Source organism: Ceratotherium simum, chromosome 10, assembly GCF_057802395.1.
Source record: "Ceratotherium simum simum isolate JZ-2026a chromosome 10, ASM5780239v1, whole genome shotgun sequence".
NCBI lineage: Eukaryota > Metazoa > Chordata > Mammalia > Perissodactyla > Rhinocerotidae > Ceratotherium > Ceratotherium simum.
In genome coordinates this window covers 72,799,452-72,820,517 of record NC_141909.1, presented here as the reverse complement: position 1 = coordinate 72,820,517, position 21,066 = coordinate 72,799,452, and the positions used below count along the sequence as shown (strand labels likewise).

Genomic DNA, 21,066 nt, shown 5'->3' with positions numbered 1-21,066 from the left:
ATTGGAAAGCAGACTCTGAAGGTTTTAAGGGGAGTGAACTGGGGGAAGCCACCAGAGGCATTCTGCTGCACAGCTTCCTGAGGTGAGTGGGGGGGGAAGATGCCCACTGGAAGGTGCCACATGTTGCTGGCCCATCAGGCACAGCGGGAAAGACCATGTGCATGTAGCTGTCTAATGAGATGAACATATTGGAACCAGGAGGAAAAGGCCCTTCCTCCTACAATGTCCCTCCACAGCACTTTACTGCCAAAGCTTAACATCATGCTTGCTGCAAAGGGGAAATGCTTAAATGGTCCAGCTCCAGTATGGCAGAGCAGGTAATGAAGGGTGGATTGGAGCTGAAGGACAATCAGTTGATAACTGGCACTGTTGCCAAAGGTTTTTGGACACCAGAAAACACTGAGAACACCAGTACAGTTAAGGCCTAGAAATGACCCTTTAAGAACTATCTAGCTGCTTTTTCTGTTATATCTGCCCTGTAAGAGGAGAGATAGGAAATCAAACCTAAACAGCCTACTCTACAGTCCAACCATTAAGATCAGGGTGAAGGGCTGTTTGCAAGCAATAAGAAAGCACTGAGACAGCAGACAGGTGATCAGTGCTGAAGGGCTCAACATTCAGTCGTGAATGTTAGGCCTTGATATTCAATTTCATTTATTGTTCTAAGTGTTATCTAAAAGAAAGATATATAAAGGTTCAAAATTGGTCTTCTTTCCTCCTAAGATTGAGCAATATTCTAGCTGCCAGGATTTCCCCTTCTGGCAACCTGCCCACCATTAATTCTTGTCTGCTTTGACTCCTAATCTTTTTGCCAGATGTGGCTTCAGACAAAATGTAAAATAGGTATGCCTCTTTCTAGGGCTACCCCTAGGGTGCTTGGGGCTGTGGGAAAATCTTTTTGCAGGGCCTTCGTCTATACAAACAATTTGATTAAAAAATGTGTTACAAAATTCATGGAACCACATGAGTAACAGTGATTTATTGATGAAGACTTAGAATGATGGGTAGAGAAGAGGTTTATCTTCCAATCAGTGCATGTGAAGACCCTTTGTCCTGTGTCCTATGTGAGAGAGAGTCACCCCAAATCAGTGTCTCAGCACTATTCTGGTGGCCTGATCACATGGGATCCTGTGAAAGAACTACTGTGCTGGCCAGTGGGAGTAACTGCCTCCAGGCTGCTCTCCTGGGACTAGGTCCTCTATGGGGCTGAGGCTGACTCCGTAAGCGTGAGTTCTAGAGCTCCATAGGGCTTTTGGTCTATGCCACATGTGAGGTAGAGGGCTGGAGAGTGCTCCTGAGAGCGAAAATGAGGATTGGGACCCACGTAGGCCATGATCAGGGCTTGGGACACCAAGTGCAGATGGAATGGCTGGTGCCAGCAAGTGCTTCAGAGAGGGATTTCCTTCATGGAAAGCACTCCAGAGCACTGGGTCCTGAGCCATGGGACCAGCTCCCCTGATCTAGGGGCCGTACTGCCTCTTTCTACATCTGTCTCGTTATATTTTTGACTGTAGAGATCACCCATTCACTCTTTTCATTTTAACTGAAGATATGCAAAGCAGTTGAGCCATAGCCCATCATACAGTAAGTTGGTGGTAGGGCCTGCACCAGAACCCTGGTCCCCAAGCCAGTGGCCATTTCTTTATGCCGCATGCGTCTGTATGATTTTCTCTTGCTCCTTCTCCTCAGCATTCCAAACCTCACTGTGTTGCCTGGTGTTATGGGCTGAATGTTTGTGTTTCCCCTATATTCATATGTTGAAGCCCTGACCCCCCAGTGCGGCTGTTTTTGAAGATGGGGCCTCTAAGGAAGTAACTAAGGTTGAAAGCGCTCATTAAGGTGGGGTCCTGATCCTATAGGATTAGTGTCCTTATAAGAAGACACACTAGAGAACTCTCTCCTCCAATGCAGAGGCAGAAAGGAAGGGCCATGTGAGGACATAGTGAGAAGGCAGCCATCTACAAGCCAGGAAGAGAAGTCTCACCAAAAACTGAATTTACTGGCACTTTAATCATGGACTTCCAGACTCCAGAACCGTGTGCAAATAAATTTATGTTGTTTAAGCCACCCAATTTCTGGTATTTTCTTATGGCAGCCTGAATAGATAGATATACTTGGCTTCCCAGGAAATGTTCTTCCTCTTCTGAAACTACCTTCCAAATCTCTCTCTGCAAACCTACTTCCAATTCTACCTCTTTGTCATCTTAATCCTTCAGAGGCTTGCTTTCAGCTAGCACCATTGTACACAAACCTGTAATGATGGTTATTAATGTTACACCTTCTTGCTAAGATGCTTACTTTAATCAGGACCACTTTTGGATAATTTCCTAATTCCAAAGAATGATTTTAAGTGAGCTTTCAAAACACTAGGACAGGCAGGCTGAGGAATTCAACTTCGCTTCCACAGTCTTTAAGTGGTCCTTAAATCCCTCCATGAAAGCAGCAGTCTTCTCACTTGTGAATGGCATCAACCTTAATCTTCAGACTAAATCAGTCCTTTCACTTTCAATATCCGGGTAGGAAATACTTATTTTTCCACAGGGAATGGCAAAAATAGTTATATTTAGAAATATCAGTTGTTCATTATTGTATCATTTATTTGAAATGAGACTGTTATGCATCATGTGTTCATGTTTTAATATTTGCTGATATATTTCTCTACTTAGCTTGAAAGACAATTAGTTCTTCAGAGTAGAAATCACGTTGTAAACTCCTTTTAATACTTTGTTAAAGAAAAAGCTTAACAAAACCATTGTGATTACTACAGGTATTCAACAAATCTGTGTTGGCTTATTGAGTTACTGAAACTGAACTGAAGTATCTGTTAAGGATGCATTGAGTTACAAGTAAAAAAAGGTTAAACCCGCAGAATCATAATGGGGGTTATTCTTCAAGTAGGTAATTATTGGCTTTAGTCTAGCTGCTCAAAAATGCCATCAGAGACTCATTCTCTTTATATATTTTTACCCTGTCATCCTTAGTCTGTTGGCTTTTGTTCTCGTGCTTGTGCTTCATAATCAAAAATGACTGCTGCAAACACAGATATCATGTCTGCATTCAAGGCAAGAAGGGAGGACACATCAGAACTGTGTCCAGTGACCGCTAGTTGCTAAGGAGGCTTGGAAAGTGGGTATTTAGTTTTCTAACCTAATAGTGGTGGTAAAAGTAGATGATGATTAGAAATAGGTGTTTGGTGAGCCACAATTGGAAGGAATTACATTGTGTTTAAAAATAGTGATGTTCTCAAAATTAATCTTTAATGCTAAAACGTGTGGAGTAATTTTTGTACATGATGTGTCTTGGAAGTTTTGCGTAAATTAATAATTTTGATTAAGAATTACTTCCTTTTCTCTGCTCATAAAACTAATGCATGTTTGACTTTTGCTTCTGATTAAGATATAGAAAGTAGCAGCAGACCATTGGTCCTACCACAACAAATAGAAGAAACTGGATGAATTATAAAATATCATATTTTAAAAATGACTATGGATACTGTGGATAAGAAAACACATAGAGGAATTGAATTCCAGAGTAAAAAGATCTCTTTCTATGTGAGTGTAGATCTGTAGCTGTTTTCCTCCTTGAGGCATTTGACAATGTGTACATGCGCTGGGAATTGGACTCATCGTTGCAGAGGAACTCTGTTAGGATAAAGAGAAACAGTAGAACTTTGGAGGGCTGGTGTGAAAGATTCAAAGCTAGGGGATTCCTAAATGCAAAGACAGTCTTCTCCTCATGGCAGTTTTAATGAGTGCATTAGTGATGAGCGGGGTGCAAGCTGGGCTTGAAAGGGAAAAGAAAGTGTCTTGTAGTCTCATGGAGCTTAGTAGCCAAGATCGTGCCAGAGAGAGAAGCCTGTAATAAACCAAGCACACATCTCACCTTTGAGACATTGAAACCAGAGGTGGATTGAGTCTAACAAAATCTACAGCCTTATCCCAGCTCAATTGTTCATTGGATCATGGTAATCAGCATCTTACCCTGTCTGCCTGATGAAGGAAAGGGCAAGTGATCTCTGGGGAAAAAAGCATCTACTGTTGTCTTTACACAACTTTTATACACAATTTCTGGCATACAAGAAAAAAATTACAATATGTTAAATAAAGCAGGAAAATGTGACCATAATTAAGAGAAAAGACCCCTAAAGAGGGATAAACAGATGGCCCGAATGTTGTATTTAACAGACAAGGTTTTACAATGACTATTATAAATATGTTAAAGAAAATAAAGGAAAAAGGTGAACCAATGAAAAGACAGAGAATTTCAGCAGAGAAATGGAATCTTTCTCTCTCCAAAATGGAATCTTTCTCTCTTCAAAATTGACATTCTAAACCTGAAAATTTTAAATAATTTATTGAATGAGTTTAATAGCACACTAAAAAAATGAGGAGGCAGGATTAGTGAACCAAAAATCAGATCAATAGTAATTTTTCAAATCTAATCCACAGAGAGACAAAGGGATTTAAAATAAAAAAACAATGTGTAAGAATTGTGAAGAATATTGTCAAATGATCTAACATATGTAGTTGAGGTCCTAGAGAAGAGAGAAAATGGGACAAAAGCAATATTTGAATTTTCTAAATCTGATGAAAGACATCAACCCACAGATTTAAGAACCTCAGTGCATCCCAAGCAGGAAAAATACAAGAAGTCAAATCTAAATACATCACAGTTCAAATGATGAAAACTAAAGAAAAGGAAAAAAACTTTAAAGTAGCCAGAGGAATAAAAAGAAGCATTAACTTCAATGGAACAACAGTTAGATTGATAGCAGACTTTTCAATAGAAACTCTGGAATCCAGATGACAATGAAGTATCTTTAAGGTTCTAAAGGGAAAGAAAGAAATAAAAAACCCTGCCAACCTAGAATTTTTAATCCAGTGAAAATATTCATTAGAAATAAAGGTAAAATAGACATCTGAAAACAAATAAAGATCTAGATAAATCATTGCTAGCAGACCTACAGTTAAGAAGTACTAAAGAAAATTCTTCTGGCTGAAAGGAACAATCTGTGAAGGAAATAGGACTGCAGAAAGGATGAGGAACACTGGAAAATGTGGCTGAATATATGAGAATTGATTATTTAAACCAACAACAACAAGAGTGTCTTGTAGGATTTAAAACCTATACGGAAATGAAACATGACAACAAAAGTACAAAGAGCAGAAGGGAGTAAATGAAGTTGTACTGTCATAAGTTTTTTGAATTATTCATGAAGAGGAAAAGTACTAATTTATGGTAGATGTAAATAAATTAAGAATGCATATTGTAATTGCTAGAGTAATCACTAAAAATAGAAAGTAAAACTAAAAATCTACTTGAAGAGATAAAATGGAGCGTTAAAATACTTGATTTACCCAAAAGGAACTTGAAAAGGAAGAAAACATGACAAAGAACAGATGTGGCCTAAATCCATCTGTATCAGTAATTATCTTATTATTATTATTTATATATATATATTTTGTGTGTGTGTGAGGAAGATCAGCCCTGAGCTAACATCCATGCCAATCCTCCTCTTTTTGCTGAGGAAGACCGGCCCTGAGCTAACATCTATTGCCAATCCTCCTCCTTTTTTTCCCTTTTTCTCCCCAAAGCCCCCCAGTAGATAGTTGTATATCATAGTTGCACATCCTTCTAGTTGCTGTATGTGGGACGCCGCCTCAGCCTGGCTGAACAAGCGGTGCATCGGTGTGCGTCCAGATCCGATCCCGGGCCACCAGTAGTGGAGCGTGCGCACTTAACTGCTAAGCCATGGGGCCGGCCCCTATCAGTAATTATCTTAAATGTACATTGACTAAAAACTTCCACTAAAAACCAAAGATTGTTTTACTGGGTTAAAAATTAACATCCAACTTTATACTGTTTAAAAGAAACCCACTTTATTAAATATAAGGAACCATAATCAACATAGTATCAACATAATATCAATATAATCAATTTGCTATTTTAATATCAAGAAAGTAAATTTTGAGGCAGAAATATTACTTGAATAATGGGAAACATTTCATAACTACAAAAGGGGAAATTTAACAGGAAGACATATCCATTCTTGATTTGAATGCATCTAATAGTATAGCTTCAAAATATATAAGGCAAAAATTGGCAGAAGTAAAATAGACAAATCCATAGTCATAGCTGACAATTTTAACACAACTCTTTCAATATTTTATAGTACTAGCAGATAAGAAAATCAGTAAAAAATTCTCAGAAAACTAGGAATAGAAGGCAAATTTCTCAATGTAATAAAGAATATCTACAAAATATCTACAGCTATCACAATACTTAATTTTGCCATATTGAATTATTTTCTCTCTAAGTTTGGGGAAAAGACTAGGATTTTAACTATCACTACCTTCTATTCAACATTGTTGAGGAGGTCCTAGCCAGGACAAGAAGACAAGGAATATAAATAGAATTGTATAAAGAATGGAAATAAAGAAGTTAAATTATATTTGCTGATGAAATAATTGTATACAGAGAAAATCCAAAGAAATTTACTAAGTATCTTATCTAATAAATGAATTTACCAAGATCACCAGAAATAAGGTTGATATAAAATTTTTTAATTTTTTCCACATACTAGTAACAAACAATGAAAAATAAAATTAGAAAAACAATGTCATTTACAATAATACCCAAAATATCAAACACCTAGAAATAAAGTTAATGAAATAGTTGCAAGACTTCTACACTGAAAACTATAAAATTTTGCTGAGAGATATTAAAAAGGAACTAAGTAAATGAGAGATTTATTATTTCATTTACTGCAGTATTCAATACTGTTAGGACTACAAGGATCTCAAGTTGATCTACAGATTCAGTTCCAATCAAAATCTCAGTAGATTTTTTTCTTTGTAAAAATTAAAAAGTTGATTCTAACTATATATGGAAATGCAAAGGACCTAGCATAGCCAAGCATATCTTGATGAGAAGCTTTGAAGATTTACATTACCAGATTTCAAGACTTACCCAAAAACTACTATTATGTGTTTTATTAGCATAAGGGTAGAAAATAGATAAATTGAACAGAATAGAGAGTCCAAAAATAGATTCATACATATATGGGCACTTCATTTAAGACAAAGGCAATAAATGCAATTCATGAGTAAAATAATGGTCTTTTCAATAAATGTCATAGGGAAATTAGATATCCACATAGAACAATATGAAACAGTCATACAAACTTTGATGGATAATAGACATAGTATTGAAAGCTTAAGCGATAAAGCATCTAAACAAGTAGTCATCACTTGGGGGCTTTTTGGCCCCAAGAGACATTTGGCAAGGTGTTTGGTTGTTGGGGAGGAGGTGCTGCTGAAATCTACAGGCCAGGATGCTGTTAAACATGTTACTATGCACAGGAGAGTCCTCCACAACAAAGAATTATCCAGCCCCAAATGTCAATACTGCTAAGGATGACAAACTCCTGTCTAGAAGAAAACGTGAGAGAATATCTTCATTATCTTAGGTAGGCAATGAATTGTTAAACAGATCATGAAAGCAACTGGAGGTTTGATTTTGTTTGAAATAAAATCATTTTTTCTATCAAAGAAAAGGAAAAGCAAGTTACAGACTGGGAGAAGATATGTATGATACATATGTCTGAAAAGAATTCTGGAGGGCAGACTCTAAAATAGTCCCCCTAATCCCTGACTCCTGGTATTCACACCATCGTGTAATCCTCTCCCCTTGAGTTTTGTTGGGACCTGTGGCTTGTTTCTAAGCAATGGAATATAGCAAAGGTGATGGGATGTATGTGATTCCGTGTATGTGATCCTGTTCCACAGTACTGTCACATACATCTTGAGGAGACACTCTCTTCACTTTAGGAGACAAGTGGTCATGTTGAGAAAGCCCATATGGCAAGGAAGTATGGGCAACCTCAAGGAAATAGCCAGCAAGAAGAAGCTGAGGCAGGCATGCTGACAACCCAGAAGAATCTGAATGCGACCAACCATGAGCTTGGAAGCAGATCCTTCCCCATTTGAGCCACAGATGAGACTGTAGCCCTGACCAACACTTTAACTGCAGCTTTGTGAGAGACTCTGAAGTGAAGGGTCCAGGGATACCAGCCTTGGACTCTTGATCCACAGAAACTGTGAGATAATGAATGTATGTTGTTTTATGCCACCAGGTTTGTAGTAATATTGCTATGCAGGAATAGATAATACAGATTCATAGCCAGGATATCTCCTACAAATCTGAGACAGGCACAACCCAATCAAAAATGTCCAAAATACTTGAACAAGTACTTGACAGAAATTCAAATGGCTAATATATATATATAAGTGCTCAATATCTTAATATCATGGAATCACAACTTACAACTACAATGGGATATACTACACGCCTACAACAATGGCTAAAACTAAAAAGACTGACAATTCTGAGTGTTGACAAGGATGAGACAACTATTGAATTCTTGTAAAGTATTGCTTAGAGTGTTAAATGACAGCCACTTTGGAAAACTGTTCAGCAGTTTTTACTAAAGCAAACCAAACTTCTGCACCAGGGTTCATCAAACTACAGCCATGGGCCAAATCCAGCCCATCATCTGCTTTTGTAAGTAAAATTTTGTTTCAGAACCATGCCCATTTGTTTATGTATTGTCTATGGCAAAGTTGACTAGTTATGACAGAATGTGTGGCTTGCAAAGCCTAAAGCATTTATTATTGACCCTTTACAGAAAAAGTTTGCTGACCACTGGTCTACACCACATCTCAACAACTCCTCTCCTAAGTGCATAGCTCCACAAAATGAAATATTCAAGAGAGTTCAAAGAACTTTTATTATAATAGCCCCAAACTGGAAAAACCTAAATTCCCACCAGGAAGAGAATGGATAAGTTGTGATATATTCATACAATGGAATACTTCACAGCAATTAAAAGGAGCAAACTATTGGTAGATGTAACATGAATGAGTCTCACACGTATATTGAGCAAAAGATGCCAGACACAAAAGAGAACATATTATGTGGTTCCATTTATATGAAATTCAAGAACTGGTAAAGGCAGTTGATAGAAGTTAGAATAATGGAAACTTCTGGTGGTAGAGTATAAATAGGGAAGCCACCTAAGGGAAGCTTCTATTGTGTTGAAAAGGTTCAATGTCTTGACCAGTGTCTATACACAAGAAATCGAGTTGTACACTTTATGTACTTTATTATGATGTCCCTCAATTAGAAAATGCATATTTATTGCAGAATATCTGGAAAGTATAGCAAAATTTAACAAAACATTTAAAAAATTAGGTATAATCCTGGTACTCAGAGGGCCACTACTCTTTATTTTCTCCCAGTCTTTTGTTTTGTTTTGTTTTTTAATGATTTCAAATCTACCAAAAAGTTGCAAGAACAAAACAATGAACTCCCTCATTCCTTTCCTTTTACCCATATTCCTTCTTACCACTAAATATTTGGGGATGTACTTCTCCCAAACAAGAATACTCTCCTACTTGCTACTGTGCAACCCTCTGAAAATCAGAAAACCCACATTGGTACAACATTACCATCCATTCTATAAACCCCATTCAGACTTCACCAACTGTCCCACCAGTGTCTTATTTTCCTTTCCAGTCCAGTATCCTATCTAGGAACATGTGTTCTATTTGGTGGTCATGTCACATCAATTTCCTTCAATCTGGAACTGTTCCTCAGTCTTTTCCTGTCCTCATATCCTTGCAAAGCTTAAAGAACACAGGCAGTCTGTAGCATGACCACCAATTTGGGTTGGTCTTATATTTCCTTCTGATCAGACTCAAGACACATATTTTTGGCAGAAAAAGCACAGAAATGATGCTGGGCTCTTAGCGCATCACGTCAGGGAGCACACAAGTTTGACTGGTCCCAATAAGATGCTAATCATGATCACCCAGGCAAGTTAGTGTCTGCCAGCCTTCTTCACATAAAGCTGCCATTTCCCACTTTGTATTTATCAGTGTTTTGTGGAGGGATGTTCTGAAATTATCCTATTGCTCAAACCTTCATCCACCAAACCTCACATCCGTTGACAACATCTGCCTGTATCACCTGCTGCTGTGATGGTTGCCAAGTGGTAATTATTTTCATCATTTCTTCTACACATGTTGGTTGGCATTATATTTTAAATAAAAGCTTTCCCTTATCCCTTTTGTATTTATTAAGTTATTTATATTAACATGGAGCCATGGGTTACTATTTTACTCAATGGGTTGTAATCAATAGTGTGCATATTTCAAAACAGCGCGGTAATTATGAACTCAATCCATTTGGATTATTCAAAAGGTGCAATACTTTTCTTCATTCATCAATGAAAGAAGTTATAAAATACCTTCAAAAACAGCAAATGGCAAACAAATTTCCTTGAAAGTCACAGTCACACTTTTGGTGCATTCTAGAGAAGAGGAGGGGCATAAAAGTTTCATCCACTTTCCTAAGTTTCATCAAATATGAACCCACTCAGGAGTGAAGAGAAAAAACAATTTTCAAAAAGAAAATATGTGTTACTAAATGAGACATTTTCTATATTGCTTCTTAATAGCACCGGATGGGGAATATGCTTTCCAAATTAGACTGAGGAAGTGGAATGAGCAATCAATCCAGCCTCCTCTGCCAAGGGCTGTCCACTGGTTAATTAATTAAAAAATAAGTCCAAATGAAAAATACTTCATACATTCCCTCAAAGGAAAAAGAAAAAACAAAAAAAGCCCATTAAGATGTCCCAAATTATTCTCCAGAGTGCAACCAGGAAGTATTTTCAACAATTTGAGCCAAGAATTTATCACAGAGTCATCACAAACACGCTTTTCTTTTAAACAACTAAAACTTTTGAACTAAAAACAAAAATTGGTACTGATCACTTTTCTTACAATGCACAATTACTCGACATTAACTAGTACTTAAATAGAGTTAGGAAGGGAGGGGGGCCATGCCTACGGGCCTTGTCTCACAAGAGTACGCTGGTTCCTTTTAGTGAAGGATGACATGTAGAAACCAAGTTTCATTTGAGCACTCAGTATGCTCATTGCTACTGCACTGTCATTCTAGGCCCCTTCAGCAGATGGAGCTGAAAATATTAGTATACATACATATACAACATCTATAACTATTTATATATCTATCTGTGTGTATATGTGTTAAAAATTCCCAAGTTAACACCAATACACTGAATTCTAGTTCAATACTAGTTATTTCAAGTCTTTCCCTTTTCCATGTTGGTAAATCCCTTCTCAGATCTGATCAGAAAGTTTTTTCAACTGAGATTTAAGTTGGAGGTAGAAAAGTCAAAATTGTAAGCCTGGATATCATAGATGTAGTAAATATCACATGGAAATAAATCATTATTGGCTTTCTGTAACTTGTTTATGTACAGGTCACCTTCTCTAAGTATAAGTACTTGCTGAGACCACAATGGCTCAGAGTTGCCTTGTTGCACAGAATAAAGTGGGGGATTCTAGAACCCGGATGTGGGGCAGAGCTTGGCAACAGCATGTTCAGATTCAGGAGGTAATGAGAGACAAAGATCCCCCTGAGGAAGAGATCCTTCATACTCAATCTCCAGCCTAACCTGGAATGATCTAGACTGCAGGCAGCTAGAAGGGGCATCTTGTTTTGGTACTTTTTGGGCATCATCCAGCATCTGGTAGCTTGTTTCAAGGTCAGGTTTATCAGAGGTGCTTCTTGAGATGCATTTCCCCCTACCCCAGTTTCCTTCCTCCTTACAATGCTGGCTGTTGAGGGAGTGCTGGAGACTGAGCTCCACTGATCTCCATGAACAGCATAGTGGTGAGAAGGTTAGAGTCCCTGGAGTCACATTACAGGATCCAAGCTAGAGATAGAAGATGGTTAGCCTTATTGGGTGAATTTGGCCCATAGATACTTTGTTTGAGTCAATTTAAAAAAAATTATGAGTTTTCAAATAAAAAATCCAGATTTCTGACTTTTCTTGAATAATGTGAAGACCTGGCAACAAGGGGCCCATATTCCTTTGCACTGATACTCAGCTAAAAGTTTAGGAGGGGCAAGTATTCTCCAGGGGTCCCACAGTTCTCTGCCTGCCCTACTCATTGACGTTTACTATGCAGTAGCCTTCCCTGGAATTGGAATTGTCAGTTCAGGGAAGCCTCATCAGAGGGCACGGGATTTTCTTTTTCTCTGTATTTATTTTGATCCCACAATTACTTGTTTTATTTCAGGGCCAGCTTAGGACCACCGGTCTCCTTGGAAGCAGAAGTCCAGCAGTGCAGGTAGAGGCCAACTCTGGGCCAGTCAGGGGAGATGAAGCAGGGGAGGATGGCAGCCAATACCAAGACTGGACTTCAAGTTTATTTTTTGAGACAAAAGTAGAAAAGAATCCGGAGTCTCTGAACCAAGCATCTGAATCTCTTCACTCTACCATATACCTAGTGAGCAAAGGAAGAACAAAGAGTCATGGCAGAGGGGCTCAGAAAGAAAGGCTAAAGATGTGTTGCTTGCTTTTCTTCCTGGGTGCACACATCAACCATATTTCCCAGATAGCCATCTGGTCAGTGTGGGGTCATGTGAATCTGTTACAGCCAGACACATGTGGCTGGAAGTGATGTACACTACTTTTAAACCTAGCCCTTACTCCTTCCTCCTCCCTCCCTCTCTCCATCTTCTACTCACAATCTCTTTCCATGCCTGAAGGGTCACAGATGCAGTAGAAGATTCTGAGGTCTTAGAAGATGTATGAGCCACAAGCTGGGAGGAGCCTTGGTGCCTGAGCGACTGTGTGGAGCAGAGTGCTTCTCCTCCACAAATCCTACTAGACTCTAATGAGAGTAAGAAATAAACTTCTATGGTTTTAAGCCACTGAGATTTTGGGGTTGTTAAAGCAACGAGTGTATCCTGACTAGTACACTGGCCTTGACCAGTAGACAGATTAAGGGTTTACTAAGGGACTTCCGGAAAGTTCAGTTTCCTTTGAGATCAAATTTCTCAAATAAATGCTACATATATAACTACTTCTAAGTTCTTTCCATCCAATCACTACCTCATTACCAATAATCTGGTTTCTGTTTCTACGACTCAACTCAAAGTTCACTTTCCAAAATTTTTAACTGTCAAATCCAAAATATTTCCCAATTCTCATTTTACTTGTGTTCTTCTGCTATTTGACAGTGTTAACTACATTCTTCTTCCTGAAGCTCTTCTCTCACTTTTGGTAGAAGAGCTTCCCCCACCTCTACACATGACTCGAGAGGTAGGCAGTTTCACATTGCAACTCCTCTACTTGCTAGCTGAGCAACCTTGGGCAATTTCCTAACTTCACTGAGCTCACTTAGGGGCACTTGTGAGGATTCAATAAGATAATGTCTCACTGAATGAATGCAATGAATAAATGCAAAAGCTCGCTTAATGTTAGCCACTGTTACTATTATTAATAATGCAGTGTCTTGATATTCTTCTTTCTTCTCTGGCTTCTCCTCTGTAATATTTTTTAAGCTCTTCTTTCTCTCTCTGCTTACTGATTATTGATTTTTCCAAAAGTTATTGTCTTGGAGCTTTTCACATCTTATTTCTCCTCTGTGACTAACAAACTTTTATGTCAGGTTCTGAAGGTTCTATCAAGCTTTATTTCCAATTTTTGTCCTCTCTCTCTTCCCTCACATGTAATCAAAGCAATCGTACATACAGAAGAGTAGATTGCCTGAGATCTTTCCTTTGGGGCTTTGGGGCAGACCCAGTCAGAGACTGGATCAACACGAAGTAATTCTTCACGGACATGAAATGTGTCATTTGTTCTGTTCACTAGAACTGAGTGACTAAGCCACAGCACATCCCAATGACAGTAGAGATTTCTTGAAGGGACTGTGACTGCTTACTAACTTCTGAGACCCTTATATAGTTTAAGATGAAAAACTATGGTTCTTCACTCATGGTTCTTCTTGTCTTCTCTCCTAAAAACAGCCCAATCTAGGGTTATTTCATGGGCTTAATTTTCTTTAGAAAGGGTGTCCCAGAGTGTAATCCAGAGAATATTTGACCTTTAGCATACTTCTCAAAAGGAGACTTTCAAGTTAAGTAACTTTTAAAAACTCTACTGGAAATTCTTAGAGCATGTTAGTATGCTAACGGCCCTGGGAAGCCCTGCCGTAAGGAAACACGGAACTTAGGTCAGCCTCGCATCTTCCAAGCTTATTTGGCCACAGAACCCTATTGACATTGCTCTTTGGGTTGAGCCCAGTTTATGGAGGTCCTTCAGCTGCCACCGGAGGGCTCAGCAGGGACGGAGGGCTCAGCAGGGACAGAGAGAGAAGAGCCTCAATTGCCTAGAAGCTGCCTGAGGGGTCATTGAGAGCAAATAGGCCAGAGAGGGAGGAGCCAGCATTGTGAGAAGCAAGGAGATAAGTGCAGTGTCCTAAAAGTCAAGGCATCTGAGAGATTAAAAGAAGATGGTATGGTCAACTACAGAAAATGACAAAATGTCAAAGAGAATTTGTTCGCTCCTACGTCAAATCGTTGTAATAAGAATTTTTTGGGTTACTGGCTCCTACCTAGGGATTTGTGTTGTTTGCTTGGCCAAGGTTAGTTTAGTAGCAGTGAAAAAGACAGACACGGTTCCAGTCTTGTGACAGAAGGGATTGGAGGGACTGTGGGTACCCACAGCAAACTGAGACCCAGGTAGGACAGCCAAGACTGAAGTGGGCTGACGCTGGGCTGAGTAGCACTTGGAGCTCCAGAGGTAGAGCATCATGGAGTAGAAGCTGGTGGGAAATTAGGTCGTTCTGAGTCTTTTATGATAGTGCTCAAAACAGAAGAAGAATGCCAGAGAAATTCGTGACGAAGGAGACCCAGGCACATTGGATGCCCTTGAACTAATTAGAGAAACCTCAGAGTAACCTTGCCTTTTGATTATTGGTTCAAGGGGGTGATTCTGGGAAACAGTTATGCAGTATACTATTTATTTCCTCTCAATCAGATTCCACAGTTAGAATAAATAAGGCTGGAATCTTTAAAGAAGCGCTTTCAAAATGTTTTGAAAGAAATTCCAGAGAAGAAAAAAAATATCTCTGTGTCCATTGCAGCTCAGCAGGAGCATGACTCACACATGGGTTGGAGCCCTTCATAGGCTTCTCAGTTTCTTATCAAGATTCCCCAGGCCGGCCCAGTGGTGCAAGCGGTTAAGTGCGTGCGCTCTGCTGCGGCGGCCCGGGGTTTGCCGGTTCGGAGCCCCGGCGCGCACCGACGCACCGCTTGTCAAGCCATGCTGTGGCGGCGTCCCATATAAAGTGGAGGAAGATGGGCACGGATGTTAGACCAGGGCTAGTCTTCCTCAGCAAAAAGAGGAGGATTGGCAGATGTTAGCTCAGGGCCGATCTTCCTCACCAAAAAAAAAAAAAGATTCCCCATGTGGCCCTGGTGCAAAGGCCATGGAGCAGAGATTGCCTAGCGGGTGCCCAAGATCCAAGAGAGACTAGCAGACTTGCTTTGTTTAACCTACATACTGTTATAAAATATTGAATTAGTTGCCAACATTTACAAATAGGGAGATTTAGCATAAAATATGGATTCTAGCTTCTCTTGAAAAAATGGCGAGTCTGAGCAAATTGGCTGGATCTGCCCCTTACGTGGGGCAGGCACTATATTTCTACACCAGGGTAGATCATCCCCTGATGTTACCTGCCTGGCCCTTGCAGAGGTCTGAGTTGGTGATCTTTGCTTTGAAGCACTGTTGGAATTGATACTAAAATCTTATTTTTAACCATGTTTTCAGGCAACATTATGAAATTTGGGTTTCTTAATCCCTAGAAACAGTAATATAAATGAATGGGCCAATCTAGCCCCTTAAAATTCTACCCAAATATACATGGGATCCCTTTGGATGTGTGTCTCATAGTTATATGGATTCATTGCATTCACTTTTTCTCTCATTTTTGTTCCGACCTGTAGGACCCAGGGTTATAGAAGCTACTAATGTGCAGTGAAAGGGATATATGGGTTTTGTGAAATGACTGAGAGTCCCTATCCAAAGGGAAGATTAATGTTCACTTCATAGAGTCATTATGAGAATTAAATGAGTAAATATTTGTAAAGTGCTTCAAACGGGGCCTGGTAAATAGTACATACTATATCTGTAGTTATTAAATAAAAAAATTTAAATGCTGTGAATATTTAATGAGGTTGCCAACTCATATTTACTTATTCTTGTTCTCTCTCTAGTCTGGGTTCAAGCTGAAAAATGTCCTATTTCTCAGGTCACTGTGTCTGTTCTTGGTCCTAGTAAGAAAAGGACCTGTCACTCTTGCATATTTTATTCTTTGTATTCGTGAGTTTCATAAGACTACACTCCTGAGTCCTCAATGCCTTATAGAGATTTTTAGTGTAAGAGATCTTTTAGTCTTTATTTGCTCTTGATTGTACCCTCTGCTTCTGCCTTACCTACCTAGACACGAGGACATGGTGCCTAGATAGAAAGAATCTAAATCTCAGAGATTGGGTGACATGCAAATTCGCATATCTTCTCCCCATGTATAAACTTTATGCCCCACCTTTTTCTTCCTATAGCAAGGGTTCCATGGATTTGCAGCTAGAACCTGTAGGCCAGCTCCCAGGGTGCTTCAGAAAGCCCAGCTCCTCAGAATCCAGTGATGAGCACAATTTAGGGACCCAGGCTGGCTCCAGGCCACAGCACTCTTGGTTCTCTTTCAAACTAGGAGTCCTCTTCCAGTGACTTCTGTGCCCTAGCCATCTTCACAGCCAAAGAGGCACATGTTCCTGATTTTCAGGGCAGAATTCTCTCCAGGGTAGTGGCCGGCTCTACCTTTGAGTGCCAGTAATCAAAGCTGGAAGAATCTTCAGTAAGGAAATTTAGTATAATCTCTATTTTCTGTCAAGCCCCTCCTTGCCATCCCCACTCCCAAATCACAGCTAATTAATGACCAAATACAAAAATAGACTTTTGTCAGCACTCATCAATGGTTGTCTGAAGAAGTGCTACTAGTGTTGAAAAGGCCATGCAAAACATGAATCACTCAAGCAGGTACCCCACTTTCAGGCCCTAAATAATTTTTTTTGCCAAGAATAAGAAGATTCTCTTTCTTGTCTCTTTTCTTTCTCTTTTTCACATTCTTGGTAGAATTTATTGAGAGATTATTTATTCATTGCTTTCCTCGAAGTATTGTTTGATTATGGCTTTAGACATCACCACAATGAAAGGATATATATGTACTATATAATAAAACATTATTTATATATAACAGTTTTGTGTAAAACAGAATGTATGTATAATGATTTTTAAAAAATGGTATGTGTAACCTTGTGCCCATGCACAGGTGGTGCTCGTGTCAGCACCAATCATCTTAAACACAGCCATAAGGAAATGGGTGCCCTCTAGGGACTTTATTTGATTGGGATACGTCACCCATGAGATGGATAACAATATTTCCCTTCTACAGATGAAGAAACTGTTCTTCAGCAAACTCAGTAACTTGCTCAATGTCATACTATTGGTCATTGGCAGAGCTCAGATCCAGCCCCTGGTCTGTCAGGTCCTAAGTCCTTGAGCTTCCCCACTAGTGTGTGGCTAGTTCTTTAGCTCTCAACTCTGAAAGGACAAAAGGCTCTGAGACTTAAGACACTGTTCACAAAAAACACTTGGGTTGACTCTTCATAAAACCCAGAGGTTTTATGGGCTGGGTCTCTGCCTTAACTCCAGACAATTATGGGTAAACTACATTGTCAGATTATGAGAAAGGTGTGCTGACAGCCATGCAATACTGCAGTTAATATCACAGGGAGAAAAATAAGCTTACTAGTTCTTTTGGTATTTGAGAAATGGATTTTTGTATAATTTTGTATAATCTAATAATAGATTAAAGCATTTTCCAAAAGGACCTGGAACCTGGGCCAGTGAGGTTCTCCTTTGAAAAATTCAGTTCTACAGATTGAGTTTCAGCACGTTGTTTGAGTGGTTTGTAGGGAAGCTGCCTGGGTGGGGTCAAGAAGACAGTTACAGACTCTCTGGGACAGGGTAGGCCAAGGTTCCCAGCCATGATAGAAAGGCAGTTGGATGGGTCCTGACCAGGGAAGAAACTTAGCCACATTTAGGGCATTATGGAGATCACGGTCTCCAAGATGTCCTAATGATGTTAGAACACACAGTTCCAAGTCAGATGTCAGGAGACTGCTCAGAAACCCTCAGAAATATGTTTCTGAAACAAAATGGCCCATGAACTTCTTGCCTACTTCAGTCTGTGGCATCTTTGGGCCATTTTGACTTTGATTTTCTACATAAGTCTTATATAGGGGACAACAAACTAATGCCCTTGGTATTAGTAAGGTGTACTTTCAATAACAAATATAGCAGTGGTGTTCATATCGTTGTTTCTTCTAATGATTGATAATAAAAAGTCATAACATTAAATGAATTCTTAATGAAGACAGTTTCGGGGGGGAGCTAATCTAAGATGGTATAAATATGTAAATTTCTGGAGGCCTCACTGGATTACATTTCAGCACGTTTATCATATTACTTTATCTCCTTTAAATCAAAGTAATTCTCACTCAGCCCTCTCCTGTAGGGCTGGCAGAAAATTTAAAGTTCATAATTATTGAGATTCCCTGCAGGATTGTGCCGGGGTTCTCCCACTCCCTTACATAGAACAGAATGCTCGGGGTGGGCCTCCATCCTTGTCCACACTGGTTCCTTGAGATATCCAGAGCCTCTGTTGCTTTCTGTGATGGCTTTGCCATGTGCCCACTTGGCCAGTCTGAACTACATTTCCCAGAATTCCCTTTTCTTGTGTGTTTCCTGTTAGTGTGAGCTAAGAGGAAACTCTCTCTCGACAGTTGGAGGATGGAAGGAAGGCGGCAGTCATTTTGTAGCACACATCTGTTAATTCATCTTATTGGTGTGAAGCAGCAACTTGGCCTGCAATTGCTCTCCCTTCCCCCTAGATCTTCTTTCAGTTTCTCTGACTCTTGGGTCAGATGTGTGTGCATTTAGGTGCTTGATAAAGGGACTTGGCCTCTGCAGGATACTCTTTATCAAGGTCAGAGGCAATGAGAACTGACTTGGGTCAGTCTGGCCTTGTGGGGTTCTAGCTCATGCTTGTGGGGTTCCAGCCTGCTCATGACCTTCCTTCCTGACTTCCAGCCTGTGGGTTCTGGGCTCTAGCATTAGATGTGAAGACAGCTTTGCGGACACTGCTTGGTGAACCCCCATGTATGCTGAAACCAATTCTCTTTAATAAATCCATATGTATCTGTCTCCTACTGGTTCTGCTTCTCTGAGTGATCCCTAATACACTTCCACACTGCTCTCTGAAGGTATAAGCCTTTGTCAAGGCTAGAATCCCAGGGTCTAGGATGGGGCCTGCCTACATATATACCTGCAGACTCTCTTCATTGAGGCACTGTCAGTCTTCCAGAGATATACCATACAGTTCAACCGAGTTCTCTGCCATGGTAGGACCTATGACTTCTGTCCCTTTCTTAGTCTAAGAGAAATCCCACTACATGACTCTGCTCCATCGTCTCCTCTCTAGAGTAGCTAATGACGTTCTCTCAGTGGGTTGAGGCTTTCACAAAAGACAGGAAGGGAGTTTGACTTCAGGCCACTTCTGCTTTCAACCCCAGTAGAAACTTACAGTGAGAGAAACCAGTACAACTCCTTACTTTCTTGGAGTTGGAGAGGTTGGGGTGGGAGAAAAAAATAAAGGGAAACAAACATAAACACTTCAGTCATTATCCTGCCATACAGGAACAGCTAAAGACGTGAAGAGCGATATGCTCCTTAGCCAGTGGTTCTAAAAGCAAGCTAAGTTGATCCCAATTTCTCTGCTTACCAAATCAGAAATCTCTAGGGTGGGATGCAGGGAATCTATGTTCTCTTAATTTTCTGAATTAAGAATAGCTATCTTATACCATCTTCTCTATATTGAATGGCAGTTCTCTGAGTGGGGCATTTGAGGGTAGTGGATAGCAAATAGTAATAAGCCTCCTATACAAAGATCTGGTGTGTTGGCTACTCCATATGGTTAAATATGCATTTGTGTGTTCTGGAAGCCAGAAGAGGCAGGAATAGGGTTGACATTCTATTATGAAAGTTAAAAAATTTTCTTCTCCAGTATTCTTATGCAGTTGGGAGACAACCCCATCTGTGGGACAACATGAGCAGTGGGGATTATAATCAAATAAAAACATGCATTTTGGGGTCAGGACTGGACAGTCACTGTGGCTACAGCTCATGGACTGGGGGATGCATGGGCCAGAGATGGGTGCAGCCTATACGTTTGCCTGAGTGTCCTTCTGAGGTAGATGGGCTGAGGCGTCCTCACAGCTATTGATCAGGCTGCCTCGAGCTGCCCTCACAACATTCTAGAGGCTAGAGGAGTTTCGGTTCACTGAGGAAAGAAACACAAGCAAAAGCATGATGATGGTGGAGATTGTGCAGTAAGAAAGCAAATCCTGATTGGAGCAGTGCTCTGTGCTGAGTTCCAATGGCAGCATTCTTGATGGACATCAGAATGTAAGGGCTCCGTGCACTGGTGGCCTTTCTGCGTTTGGCATGAGAGACCTTCTTTGTGAAGCAACGGATCAGGCGATTGGAGAATTGCCATGGGAGGCTGCCCAGAGGAGGCTGCAGGAGATTGAAGACAGAGTAATTGATGAAGGTGAAAAAGTTGAAGCTGACAGAAATATTAATACTCCCAGTCTTGCCCTAAAACAGATTTGAAGAGGGAATTTGGTGAAGTCTTTACAAAGGAAATGATTGAGTCTGTGAGCTGTTCTTCCACGGAGTTGTGTTTTGGGAACTTTTCCCTGAACTTCTTTTTGATAAGCCAGAGCTGTCACCTAGTGCTAAGAACTCCATAGGGGAGAGCCCAACGAACACACGGCTGCTGGAGCCTCAGCAAAGATGGATGCCTTCATGATGGTTCGGAGAGAACTGCTCACACAGAAGAGATGGAACTCAAGAAACTAGTTTCCAAACTAATGGTGTCAGATTTTAGAAGGCTCCTGTGGCCATGAGCCTACTAGCATGTAGAGGGACTTGAGAGCTTTATGAAATGGGTAGAATAATAGCTTGGCCTCTGAGGGCATCTCATTTTGGGTTGCCAATTT

The 21,066-nt window shown here is 40.1% G+C and overlaps 1 protein-coding gene and 1 pseudogene across 4 annotated transcripts in view; both read left to right on the top strand.

Annotated features, from left to right (window-relative positions):
• B3GLCT (beta 3-glucosyltransferase) overlaps positions 1-21,066 on the top strand; it is a 215,293-nt gene that overhangs the window by 158,245 nt on the left and 35,982 nt on the right. Inside the window, exon 16 of one of the 4 annotated variants that reach the window (XM_087436233.1) lies at positions 12,174-12,197. The exons of the other annotated variants lie outside the window; for them this stretch is intronic. The gene's annotated coding sequence lies outside the window, so the exon portion shown is untranslated. Of the gene's footprint in view, positions 1-12,173; positions 12,198-21,066 lie in introns of those variants that run through there. 4 annotated transcript variants of the gene reach the window in all.
• LOC147916176 (coiled-coil domain-containing protein 117 pseudogene) lies at positions 306-20,876 on the top strand (annotated as a pseudogene).